At 41.0% G+C, this 13903-nt stretch overlaps 1 long non-coding RNA gene across 2 annotated transcripts; it reads right to left on the bottom strand.

The window, feature by feature from the left end:
* Positions 1 to 1005: 1005 nt before the first annotated feature.
* Positions 1006 to 6026, bottom strand: LOC142736733 (uncharacterized). 2 transcript variants are annotated; one of them, XR_012880562.1, is made up of 3 exons: positions 5890 to 6026; positions 1458 to 1708; positions 1006 to 1226 (listed from the first exon to the last, which is right to left on the bottom strand). It is a non-coding gene; the product is annotated as an uncharacterized LOC142736733 (long non-coding RNA). The 2 variants fall into 2 exon arrangements; XR_012880561.1 differs by having other exon boundaries at positions 1492 to 1708.
* Positions 6027 to 13903: the final 7877 nt, after the last annotated feature.

The following is a 13903-nucleotide window of genomic DNA, read 5'->3' as shown; positions in this document are numbered from 1 at the left end:
TTACTGGTACTTAGAGTTACTGGTATATGGTAGCAATTCTGCTGTTGTCCATAATGTGTTACAATAGCTTCTGTATAAACATTAACAAATAAATTATTAATTTGAATAGTAAGATAGCTCTGCTAAACATTTTGGTATTATTGAGTGGTTAGCATGATCTTGTATGCTATTGCTCCTCTACATCTGTGTATTTTCATGTGGCAGGGGCCTTGTGCACGCTCTAGACATAAATTGAAGCATATACAATTACTACTGCTACGCTCTTTTACAACTATGTTTATAAAAGTTTCTAGAAGCTCTGTGAACTAGAGATGTGTGAAAAAAAATAATTCTTCCCATCAGCAATTTCATTTAGGAACATTATAGTCAGCCTTCAATAGGACTCTCCAATTCACCCGGCACCAATCTATAACATTCAACTGCACGGCATATGGACATCATAGAGGGGGGTCCACTGCTCACAACCCCTCTTTAAGTGAAAGAATGGAGAGGTCTGTTGGACCTGTCGTGTCCAACCAAGGAATTTTATCTGAATGGCTGGCATGTAATACTACATTTGTGGAAATGTGTGGCAGGCAATAACAGCTAATCGGGGGGGGGGCGGGGGGGAGGCGGGGTTTTGAGGTAGAGAAGCCACACCTGCTGTGATCAGCTGATCGCCCCACTGCCTTCTTTTTATAAAGGGGTTGTCTTCATAGACAACCCCTTTAAGTTTCCATGTAAAAAGTCCTCTCAGTGGTGATATTCGGAAAGAGAATTCTGCAAGATTATGCAAGGCAATGTGATCCATTTTGATACATTGGAGTAGTTTGCAATGCTCGGTAAAAACAATTTTGTAGCTTTTTTTTCTATTGGTAAATTGTCTAGGGTGCAGGCATACACACTTCCTATTTTAAGAAGCACTTCGATGCTTGAATCTTGATATCCTAACCCTAGTATAACACCATGAAATAAAAATTAGCAAAATGGTACACAAACGAAGACGTTTTTGTTTAGAGCATTTTTTCAACTTTATAAATACACCCAACATCCGATAATTGCCTTCCTATTTCTTCATGTTCTGTTGGCTGTCATGCTTTATTTTTGGAACTAGTCCGAGAGGCCCAGAACAATATGAAAAAGCAAGTGTTAAAGTATAGTGTGTGCCTCATGCCATAAGATCTTACACAATCACGTCAAGTCATTCCAATTATGTCTTATGTTGGTGCTGCCAAGATTTTCTTTTACTGCAAACACAATACAAACATTTCTATTATGAATAGTCATTTGATGCAGTTTAGTTATTTGTGTTCAAGTGAGATATTTTTTTTATGTTATTTTACATTTTTGATGGATTCCATTTATATGCTTGATTATTTATTGATTTCACTTGCGTTCGAAGAATTTTAGCAACTAAAATTAATGTGTGAATATTGTTTTAGACATTTATTCTAAAAAGAACCAGAGGAAATGATCACCTGATAACAAATATATATGTCAGAGTTCCTCTACCTTGAAAGACCCCAAGATACTTGAAATTGTGCGCAATCTTATTAGCAAGCTTAGTCGTTTCTGCTGTCTAATATAATCAGCCATAAGAGGGTCTGAGTGGTTCACTGCACAGCTTTTCTCCTCTCTATTCAGCTGTTCTGGTTTGTAAGTTGCCTCTTGGGACGGAACAGCAATAAGATGTGCAGAGGAAAATATCATGATTCCATGACAGAAACATCTGTATAGTGGAAGAATCTTATTTTATCAAACCATTAGTAGAAACAGAACGTTCTAAAGAACAGAGTAATATGTGCCTGTTATCTGAAATCACTGCATAACTTGTGGGAAAAAATTTCCATTGAGTATAAAACATGAACTGAATAAAAGCTCTGGAGAGCATCCAATTTATTGGTATACCAAAGATTATACACTTTCTATTACTATAACTATTTACATGTGGTAAGGCCTTGAAGATTCTCTCAAAATACTTTATCCTGGCATTTTTTTCAGTAATTATATACACTATATGGAAAAAAGTATTGGGACGCATCTCTTAATTATTGAATTCAGGTGTCTCATTCAGTCTCATTGCCACAGGTGTATAAAATCCAGCACCTAGCCAGGTAGTCTGCCTTTACAAACATTTATGAAAGAATGGGTTGTTATAAAGAGCTTACTGAATTCCAGCATGGTACTGTAATAGGATGCCATCATTGCAACAAGTCAGTGAAATTTCTCCCCTTCTATCAACTGTGATTAGTATTATTGCAAAGTATAAGCGTTTAGGAACCACAGCAACTCATCCACATAAATCCCATTCTGTTCCAGGAGAACACTGCCCCAGTGCACAAAGCAAGGTCCATAAAGGCATGGCACTAGAATGGAGATTGTGAGCCAGGCCCCCTCGTCTAACATCACTATCTGACCTAACAAATGCTCTTCTGGATGAATAGGCAAAAATTCCCACAGACACGCTCCGAAATCTTGTAGAGAACTTTCACAGAAGAGTGTAAGCTGTTTTAGCTACAAAGGGTGGGGGGGGGGGGGGGGTGTAACTCCGTATTAATGACTATGGATTTAGAATTTGATGTCATAAAAGCTCCTGTAGGTGTAATGTGTATGTGTCCCAATACTTTTGTCCATATAGTGTACCATATATCAATACCTATAAGCTCCAAGCTAGACAGAAAACCTGTTTCAGCAATAACGTCCATATATATATCAACACTGGGAATAGAATACCTATCAAGACATATATAGACAATAAATCTAGAATGTGAATCACCAATAATACAAATATAGCACTAACCAATATATCAAAAAAATATCTTTATTAGAATATATAATAAAAACATATGTAGACCATCACACAAAATATAAAAAACAACACATAATAAAAATGTGGTAGTGGTATGAGGGGTATACATGTGATAGGGTGGTATAATATATAGACAGACACTGTACAAAAAACACCTTCTAAATTACCATTATATAGATAAACACTGAATAGGGAGTATAGGTAAAAAAGTGAAAACACGATCAAAGATCCAAAATCATGTAAAATACCAACCCATATTTAGCAGGTTTGCCCCTCAATAAGACAAGCCACAAACCACAACCAAACACCCCGACACACGTTTCGCCGTCAGTGTCAGTGAGGAGTCATGGGCTTAAATAGGAGGAACAGAATCATATGTTCCAATCAGAAAGTACCCTGTGTATTACAACCAGGTGTAGTATCAACGAGTCATATTGGTTTAAGATACCTTGAGAGCAGCTCCCATGTAAAAACATGCAGCGCCGCCATGATCACATCCCTCCGGTACAGCAGGGAGGCGGAGGACACACATTCATGCACGCCCGCATCACAACATGGCGCCTGGGAAAGCAGGGCAGCGCATACACAGCATACAATCGCTTGCGACCATTTTAAGAAAGGGTGAAATTGCCAGGATAATACATACTAGTTAATCTAGTTAGCACAGCGCCGCCATGATCTCATCACCCCAGAAAAGCAGGGAGGCGGGCACCACATATCCATGCGTACCCACGTCTCCACGCTGCGCCGGGGGGAGGGAAGCAAGGCGGCGCATACACAACACACAAACGCTTGAGGCCATTTTAAGAAAGGGCAAAGTTGCCAGGATAATTCATACTAGTTGATCCCATTAGCACAGCGCCGCCATGATCTCGTCATCCCAGAACAGCAGGGAGCAGGCAACACAAATCCATGATCAATAATAGGCGGACATAGAGATGAGAAATATGTATACTCTGTCCTTGTATAGATATATCGATAGAGAATATAAATGTGTAATTGATAGTGTACTATTTATTGGATGTTGCTATTGTCGGAATATCACTGTAATAACCTTTTCCCCCCCCTTTTTTGCCCCCTCTTTTTTTGCTCTTAAATTATAGATTTTGTTTGTGTGCTTTTTCTGCGCATGGTGGACACTTTTGGTGTTGTACTGTAGCTGGTACAATGTTCAGTATCACTTGATCATTATTTAGTATTTTTGTTCACTCTCTTTTTTGTCCACGACCTAGTTGGTCATTTTTCAAATTTTATTGGAAATTATTAAATATTTTCCTATTAACTTTTGTCACTTATCTCTTTACTCAAGTCACAATGGAAATTTTGGTATGATTGATTATGAATATAATTAACACTAGTATATGGCAGCCTTATTGTAATAGACTGTTTATGGTTTTTCTGTACTGTATAAATCATATTATTATTTATTATTTAGTGCTCATCACTTTTGCATGATTAATAGAACTACTTTATGCATATGTTGCTATTTCCTCACATTCCTGCACTATATATATTATGTTATATCTATAACTGAGGGTTTTTTGTGTCAATATATGCTATCTCATTTGGGTTTCTTTCCTAGCACTTATTTTCCCATATAATCTAAGGGGCATATACCGTTTATATTCCTACAGTGATAAAGTAGTAGACAGTAACAAAGAGAGAGATACATATTATATACTCACGATACTCTGGGGGAGCGCACGCTGCGGGGTTGTCGGGTCTGTCCCTCTTTCTCCTCTCGTCTATACGCAGTCCATGCGCTAGCGTGGTCTCCATGGAGACATTTCTCCGGAGGCACGCGTGCGCGTTGATGGTGTGACGACAGGCGATTGAGGCAACATGACCTCTGACACTACCCCGCGCATGCGCCGTTGACCACTAAGGAGTGAGTTTACACGGAACGTTCGATTCAGGGTAATAAGGGACAGTATATAAGGTGCACAGGATGTAGTTGAGATTATACCCCCTGAGGAAGCTAGAACAGCGAAACGCGCGTTGGGGTGCTACTATTATCTTTTTGTTACGGGGATCACGTGGATCGCAGGCGCAACACTGCAGAGATGGGTAAGTTTTGATCTAGGGGCTCCCACTGGTACTTGCCGGTCGGGCCCTTTTGCTCACTATCGGACACATATACGGTATACTCCCTGCCCCTCCCGCTTTTGTGGGACAAACTTGTTTATAAGTTACTAAGGGGGACGGACATGATATGTTGGGATATCTTTAGTGCTATTGCTGTAACAGGCTGGTCTGCAGACTGTGTGTAACTTACACCTGGGCAACATATGCATTGATTATATGACTTTTTCATTAGTTACTTGTGCCCATCATACACATGTCCCCGGTTATTAGGTGGAAGATATTTCCCGTCATTTTTTGACAGAGTGCTGATATGTATACCCTTCCTGCGATTTGACTACCTTGCCATATGATCCGGTTATTATCTGTCGTCTTTGAGATACCTCGTTGTGTTTTTATCATTATATATGTTATATGTTATGTGTTGATGTATTTATATGCAATAAAATTGTACTTTTTTACATTATATGTAGCCTTGTGACTCTTGGTTCTCCATTTGTTTTCACAAATCCATGCGTACCCACGTCTCCACGCAGCGTCGGGAGGAGTGGAGCAGGAACTCTAATGGAAATGTCAAACACTATAGATCAAGATAAAGGAGGAACACAATATACCACAGACAAATATAAATAGAGGTTTTACAGAATTTTCAAAGGACATATAAAAATTAATTAGACCACATATATCAAAATGAGTCTATTGAAAAAACATCATTTATATCCATATTTGTGTATAGAAATATATAATCATAACTATATATGAATACATCGAGGATCCTCAATTCAGAGAATCCTCCATATAGTCATAAAAAGTATATAAATATAATAATATGAAGTAAACATTAAAAGTTATGAAAGTGAATCAAAAGAAAATATATATAAAGTAAAAACACCTAAAACGTGACCACACGTGGATAAGTGCCAGTGAAAACGTAATATACAAATGGGGCACTTTAGGCAAGAGGACCTATTCTTACTGTAAGTTAAATAACATATCACTCATTCCTATGGATATCTCACAATTACTGATGTCCACTGAGATTTTTTGGAGAGCCATGAATGAGGTGGTCTATGGCTAGCACCTCACGGTCATCAAATTAGCAGTTGGAAGTCAAGGAGTATATATGCAGTTTTTGCACAAGGTCCTTCTGTTGTTGGCGTCTGCCCCTGGGTAAGCTACTGTGTTTTCACAAGTGAGTTTCAGGCTGGTAAGCCACTGTGACATCACAAGTGGGCTTCAGTCAGCTTTGCTGTTGTGACATCATAGGTGACTTTCTACCAGCTATGCTACTGTAACATCACAAGCAGCTCTAACTACATGATCTCTATCTGCCGCTCTTGTTCTATATCTTATATATATATATATATATATATATATATATATATATATATATATATATATATATATATATAAAAGGGTATGTTCACACACTAAACTAAAAACATCTGTAAAATACAGAACTGTTCTCAAGGGAAAACAGTTTATTATTTTCAGCCGTTTTTAACCCCTTCTTGACATTTGTCTTAAGTATACGTCATGGAAAGCCAGTGCTTCAAGCAAATTGTTGTATACTTACGACAAATGGATGGCACCGGCTCAGAAGCGGAGTCCGTAAGATATCATCCCCGGATGTCAGCTGTATCTTACAGCTGACAGGCTGCTGTAATAGTGGGACTGCAGTTAGCTTCGATCCCTGCCATTAACCCCTTAATTGCAGTGGTCAAAAGCAATCGCTGCATTTAAGGGGTTTGCAGCTCATCGGCACACCAGCAATTAGTGGGCCTAAAAGGCTTCTGTAGCAGTCAGGAAGATGGCGCCGGCTCAGAAGCTGAGCCGGCGTCATCAGTGGTTGTCAGCTGTATGTTACAGCTGACGTCCACCTGTAAATGGCAGGAACTGGAGCTAGCTCCGATCCCTGCCATTAACCCCTTAGATGCAGCGATCGTAAGCGATCGCTGCATCTTTGCGGTTGTCAGCAGATCGGCAGCTGTGCCCTGCAATCGCACAGCTGCCGACTGCTGCTATGGCAACAGGAGGCTTAATAATGGCCTCCTGCTCTGCCATTACGGAAGCCGATTAGACCCCGCCCGGAGGCGAAGCCTAATAGGCTTGCGATCAGTGAATGACTGACAGATCTAATAGATTGCACTACATAGGCAGTGAAATGTATTAGAATTTTTTTTGTTACAGTTGGACCTTCAAGTCCCCTAGTGGGACTAAAGAAAAGTCCTTTATTATTAAAAACAAATCAATAAACCATACATATTTGGTATCACCGCGACCGTAACGGCCTGATCTATACAAATGTTATGTTATTTATTCCACGTGATGAACGACGTAAAAAACCCCGTAAAAAACAATGCCAGAATTTCTTTTTTGGTCACTTTGCACTACAAAAAATGTAATAAAAAGTGATCAAAAAGTCACATGTATCCAAAAATGGTACCTATAAAAACTATAGCTCATCTCGCAAAAAACAAGCCATCATACAGCTCCGTCAACGAAAAAATTTAAAGGTTATGGTTCTCACAACATGGCGACAGAAAAAATACATTCTTTTTACAAAAGTAATTTTATTGTGCAAAAAGTTGTAAAACATAAAAAAGTGCTATAAATTTGGTATCGCTGGAATCGTACTGACCCGCAGAAGTTAACATGTAGTTTATGACACATGGTTAACGCTGTATAAAAAAAAACTAAAAATCTATGCCAGAATTGCTGTTTTTTTATCACCTTGCCTCCCAAAAAAAGGATAACAAAGTGATCAAAAAGTCGCATGTACCCTAAAATGGTACCAATAATAACTACAGCTTGTCCCCCAAAAAAACAGCCCTCATACCACTACGTCTATGAAAAAATGAAATAAGTTAAGGCTCCAATAAGTCAGGAAAGGAAAATATGTGGTTGTGCAGGCCCGAGGGGAACATTTCTTCTGTTTCAAGTGGCGATTTATCAAAGCCCTAAAGTTAGGGAACCAGGAAGGGTAGGGCCCAAACATATCTGCTGGATGCGAGGGCGCCTGTATTATACCAGGACAACACTTCCCAGCTAAACTCCCCAAACTGCAAAGGTGCAGAGTGGGGACCAAAAGGGGGATAAGAAAGGACATTTATCAGTGCGACATTGGCCTGCGCATAAAGGATTGCTTCACAGCGTAACAAATATTTATGGATTATTTTACTGTTTACCCCATTATTATACCACCTGACTATGCCCCTGATGTACTCTGCCCAGCTCACATTGTAAACTGAAATACCAGTAAAACTCCAAACAAAACTACTACCAAGCAAAATCCACGCTCCTAAACTTAAATGGCGCTCCTTCCATTCTGAGCCCTGCAGTGTGCAAAAACAGCAGGTTTTTTTCCACATATATGGCATCGCCGTACCCGGGAGAACCCTTTTAACAATTTTTGGGGTGTATGTCTCCAGTAGCACAAGCTGGGCACGACATATTTCCCACTGAAATTACATATCTAGGGAAAATTTTTATGTGCCGGTGCTTTTTCTCCATTAGTCCTTGTGGAAATTAGAAAAAATTAGCTAAACCTACATTTTCTTTGAAAGAATGTAGATTTTAATTTTCACGGCCTACTTCCAATAATTTCTGCAATAAGCCTGTGGGGTCAAAATGCTCACTATACTCTGATAATACTCTGATAATTTCCTTGAGTGGGTCTAGTTTCCCAAATGGGGTCAGTTTTGGGGGATTTCCACTGTTTTGGCACCGCAAGTGCCCTTCAAACCTGACATGGTGCCTAAAATATTTTCTAATAAACAGGAGGCCCCAAAATCCTCTAGGTGCTGCTTTGCTTCTGAGGCCGGTGCTTCAGTCCATTAGCACACTAGGGCCACATGTGGGATATTTATAAAAACTGCAGACTCTGGGCAATAAATATTGAGTTGTGTTTCTCTGGTAAAACCTTAAAAAAAAAGTGAAATTTGTAAATTTCACCTCTACATTGCTTTTAATTCCTGTGAAACGCCTAAAGGGTCAAGAAACTTTCTTAATGCTGTTTTTAATACTTTGAGCGTTGACGTTTTTAAAATGGGGAGACTTATTGGGGGTTTTTAATATATAAGACCTTCAAAGTCACTTCACAACTGAACTGGCCCCTGTGAAAATAGCCTTTTGAAATTTTCTTGAAAATGTGAAAATTTGCAGCTAAAGTTCTAAGTCTTTTTAACGTCCTAGAAAAATAAAACCATATTCAAAAAATTATGCCAATCTAAAGTAGACATATGGGGATGTTAATTAGCAACAATTTTGTGAGGGTATAAGTGCCTGTCTTACAAGCAGATACATTACAATTTAGAAAAATGCACATTTTTGCAATTTTTCACAAAATTTTGGTATTTTCACAATTAAATACTGAATGTATCGAGCAAATTTTGTCAGTAACAAAGTCCAATGTGTCACGAGTAAACAAATCTCAGAGTCGCTTCGATAGGTGAAAGCATTCCGAAGTTATTACCACATAAAGTGAAACATGTCAGATTTGAAAAGTGAGGCTCTATCAGGAAGGTCAAAAATGGCCAAAGCGGGAAGCGTTTAAACATAATAAAAATCATCTGCAAAGTAACCGTATTCCTTTTTAAAGAGGCTCTGTCACCAGATTTTGCAACCCCTATCTGCTATTGCAGCAGATAGGCGCTGCAATGTAGATTACAGTAACGTTTTTATTTTTAAAAAACAAGCATTTTTGGCCAAGTTACCAGCAAGTTACCAGCATCAGCGTTTGCAGGTAAGTAGCTACATCGACTTACCTGCAAACGCCGATGCTGCTGCAGAATCAACTGTAGCCTCTGGTGCCGATGTGTCCTCGCTTGTCTGACACGATGCAGGACCTGTGAATGACGTCACAGCGTGATCTGCCAGAAGCTGGGCGTTCTGAAAAGAAGTGGATGATACTTCTCGTCAGAACGCCCAGCTAGTAAAAGTAGTAAAAACGCCCCGAAGTACGCACATAATACACGCCCAGTTGTACTTTTACTTTTCAACACGCCCAGTTGTACTTTTGCAAGCCTCATTTGCATAAATACAAAAATGGTCATAACTTGGCAAAAAATGCTCGTTTTTTAAAAAATAAAAACGTTACTGTAATCTACATTGCAGCGCCTATCTGCTGCAATAGCAGATAGGGGTTGCAAAATCTGGTGACAGAGCCTCTTTAACATGATTTTCCTTAAAAAATTTGTTTTTCAAATAACACCTATCCCTTTCATCATATTTGTTCACAAAAGAAATCTTGCTTGTACTTATTTCCTCTTGTCTCCTTTTTACATTGAGCCAAAATGCCTATTGGTGATATAACATATCTAAATTAAATCTGCCATAGTATGCAGGAAATGAATTACTCGTCTGTCTTTGGATGTTAAATGTCACAAAGATATTCCCCCGATCTTGTGAAAAGTCTTATGAGATATATTTAAAATGTTTCCATTTATTCTCCAAAATGCAAATCCCTCTAATTCACTGCCAATCGCTTCTAATATCTATAATAGTTATCAAGGAAGGGATCCAACTATTGCTTTTCAATCATTAAAGGGGTTTTCCAAGTTATTTAAAAATTTGGCCAATGTAGGAGGGATACAAAAAATGAAATAAAAATAAAGAGCCATTGCTCAACTCACGGATCCCTGTCATTCCAGTGCTACCGCTTCCATTCCTTCCCGCCGCTGTGTATTGACATAGCCGCAGCGATGACTTGCCCATATACCCATGTAATCGCTGAAGCCAAACACTGACATTAGCAATACGGTACCGTATACCCACTGAGACCAGTACTTGGCTGCAGCGATCATGTGGGTATTCAAGCACATCATCTCTGCAGCTATGGCAATACCCAGGCGGGAGGGACAGAAGTGGCAGCACTGGAAAGATGGGGATCTGTGAGGTAAGTAATGGCCCTTTTTTTTTTCTTTTGCATCCCTCCTACATTTGCCAATTTATTAAATAACTTGGAAAACCTCTTTAAGATATCTCCCCTCATTTGAGGCACTGCAAATGCAGCAATTATCCTAGCTCTATTAACATACAGTACACAAGAAAATGGCAACAGCACTTTGCGAACACCAATGGCACCTAAGCACTATAATATGCATTACTGCTGAATCTACTTACAATAGTGAGTTTCTTAGCGCACATTTTGATCAAATTGTGTGAGCCAAACCTGACATGACAAGGCTTTCTCTATAGGTAAGTCCCTACGCTGCACATACACCCAGAACTGGGACTAAACCTACATATACTTGGGGATGCTAGGAACGAGCATTAAAATAATTAAAATTACCCGGGGCAGAATGGGAGGAGTGCAAGATCAAAAAATGGAGGCAGTCACAAACCCCACATATATGCAAGACATAAGCGACAAGAGAATTTGATCAGCACATTCCAGCAAAGTGAAACAAAACGCGTATACAATTGCAAGTACGCCTGTGACTGCAAAATTATACAGCACACAAGAAAATGGCGACAGAACTCTGCAAACACCAATGGCACCTAAGCACTATCAATAAATAAATAACTATGCATTACTGCTGAATCTACTTACAATAGTGAGGGTCTTGGCGAACATTTTGATAAAATTGTGTGAGCCCACCTGCTATTAACATAGATATTTTAAAGAGTGTTTGCCAATTGGAAAATAGAGACCTGGTAAGTTGGATTGCGTGAGTGATGTGTAAAGGACGCCTGTGCTTTCTTTATGTGAGTGATGCATGTGCGTTCTGTGTCCAATTATTGAGTGGTGCATGGGCGTCATTTATCCTATGTGTAAGTGGTGCATATGAGTCATGGTTATGGGTGGCACAACATGCAGCATAGGTCCAGGGTGTGAATGGCATGTGTTCAGACTATGGGTGTCATGTGTGCTGCATGTGGGTGGCGCATGTTCAGCATGTGTATGGTGTTGGGAGTGGCACCAGTGCATTCTTTAATTATATACATGTATACATAATATATAAAGAATAAAAAAAGCCTTATTGCATTTTTTTGGCATTGAAGGGGGATAAACTTTTGTACATGGCAGTACTGTCGGTGTTTGCCCCTGCTCTGCATCCTGCATCGTCAGCGCAATGGAGGAGTGTGCTGTGCCAGCAGAGACAAGAGATGTTGTATGCAGCAGCCTGAAGTCCATCCTTAGCCCTGCCAAGCTACTGATGAATTCTGAAGTCTGCCCTCCTGCCCCATGTGACCATACGTCAGCCCTATTATAGGGGAACAGCTCAGCGAGTTTGACTGTTCCCGAAATTACTGGCCACCTCTTCACTGATTCTCTGCCGGGATGCAGCAATCAGCAACCTCCTCATCAGACGGGACAGGGTCGGGGGACCCAGGTTCAGGAGATAGGTGTGTGTCCCAGAGGTTGTACCTGCATCCATAAGACTATGGATAGGCCATAAATGTCAAATATGGAAATACTTCTTTGAACATAGGATGCCATGGCTAAATATAACCATTTACCCTAACATCATATGTAAAGTCACTGAGAGGACACTCGTCTTGACAACAATGATATACCAGATGTAAGTGGCAAATCATACTCTATGTGAAGCCAGGTCCCCAAAACAACATCCCTTTTTTACCCAGCCGATATTTCTGAGTGAACAATGTAACAAGTTGGCCTGTGTGCTTTCAAATGCCAGACCTGAATTTCAGTCCCAGTCCGGCCCTGGCACTAGCGGTCTCTGGAGTAAACCTTGCTGACCCCTCATTTCAACCAGGCATTGTAAGCATGGTTTAGACTATCCTACCTCGTCCTCCTCACAGTTTTATCCCGCTCGTTATCCACCTTTTCAATTCCCCGTATGGTCTACTGTGCTTGCGCACTCTTTTCCCCTTCTACTGTAGAGAATGGCCGTGATCACATAAGCGTGTCTGCTGGTGCATGCGCGGTGGCTCCCAGCCCGACCAGCTCTCCCCAGCTGTATTTAGACCTGTGGACGGCTCCAGGGTATGCAACATACTGTAAGGCAACAGGGCCTTAAGCCTAGGGGCCACATGGGATCACGGTGCCCCCCATATTATTATTATTTAAGTGGTATGCGCCTGTGTTTCCCTCTCTATCCCCACCCCCTTTATTATGGTGGTTTCTTGGTACTTTCCTTTTTCTCTGAGTTTATTGGCCTAGGTTGTTACTGTGGAGAACGCCGGGTTCTTTTGGAATCTGGGCCAGGCAAGCAGTGTATCTCCTTGATTGGCCAGCAGCTGTTCTCAGCGGGAAAGTTTCTTCTATAAAAAACAGCTTCGGCTGAAGAGGTGTCAGTCTGACTAGAAGAGGATCTGGAGCAGTGTGTCACCATGGAAGATCTCCTCAGACAGCTTATCCTGAAGGCAGAAAAGAACAGGGGTGAAGAATGACAGGCATTGCTTGATAGGAGCTCCTGCATCTTTGCCTCTTGAAGGACCTTACCAGTGGCGTAACTACCGCGGTAGCAGTCGTAGCGACTGCTATGGGGCCCGCGTCTTGAGGGGGCCCGTGCCGCTTGCCGACATGCCCCCCATATGTCCAGTGGCGTCATTATGGCTGCTACAGCTCTAGCGACGCTACTACGGGGCCCGCGCCGCCCGGTGCTAGCGACAGCCCCCTCTTGCAGTAATTGTACCTGCATCTACAGCACGCAGGTACAAATACATGCTTTAGTGCTGAATGGCCGGGCATGTTCCGTGCCAGACCATTCAGCGCCTTACAATGACTCTGATTGGCAGGACAAAATGACTTGCGCCTTTCAATGACACTAGTGGCGCGATGACGTCATCACGCCACTTCCATGCTTGAAAGGCGCTGATTGACAGGGCAAGTCATTCTGCCCTGCCAATCAGCGCCTTTGAACGACGGGTCATTCAGCTCCAGCAGGTCTGGAGCAGCAGAAGAGAGCAGGTCTGCATTGCCACTGGACGGCGCGTGAACGGGATTGTGTGAGTATGTAAAGTTTTTTGTATTTTTCTAATAAATGTGGGGATGTGGCCCACTGTATACAGGGGGGGGGGTCTATATGTAGGGATGTGGGGCACTATCTACAGGAGGGGTCT

Source organism: Rhinoderma darwinii, chromosome 1 (assembly GCF_050947455.1).
Source record: "Rhinoderma darwinii isolate aRhiDar2 chromosome 1, aRhiDar2.hap1, whole genome shotgun sequence".
Taxonomy (NCBI): domain Eukaryota; kingdom Metazoa; phylum Chordata; class Amphibia; order Anura; family Rhinodermatidae; genus Rhinoderma; species Rhinoderma darwinii.
This window is presented reverse-complemented; position numbering and strand designations above follow the sequence as displayed.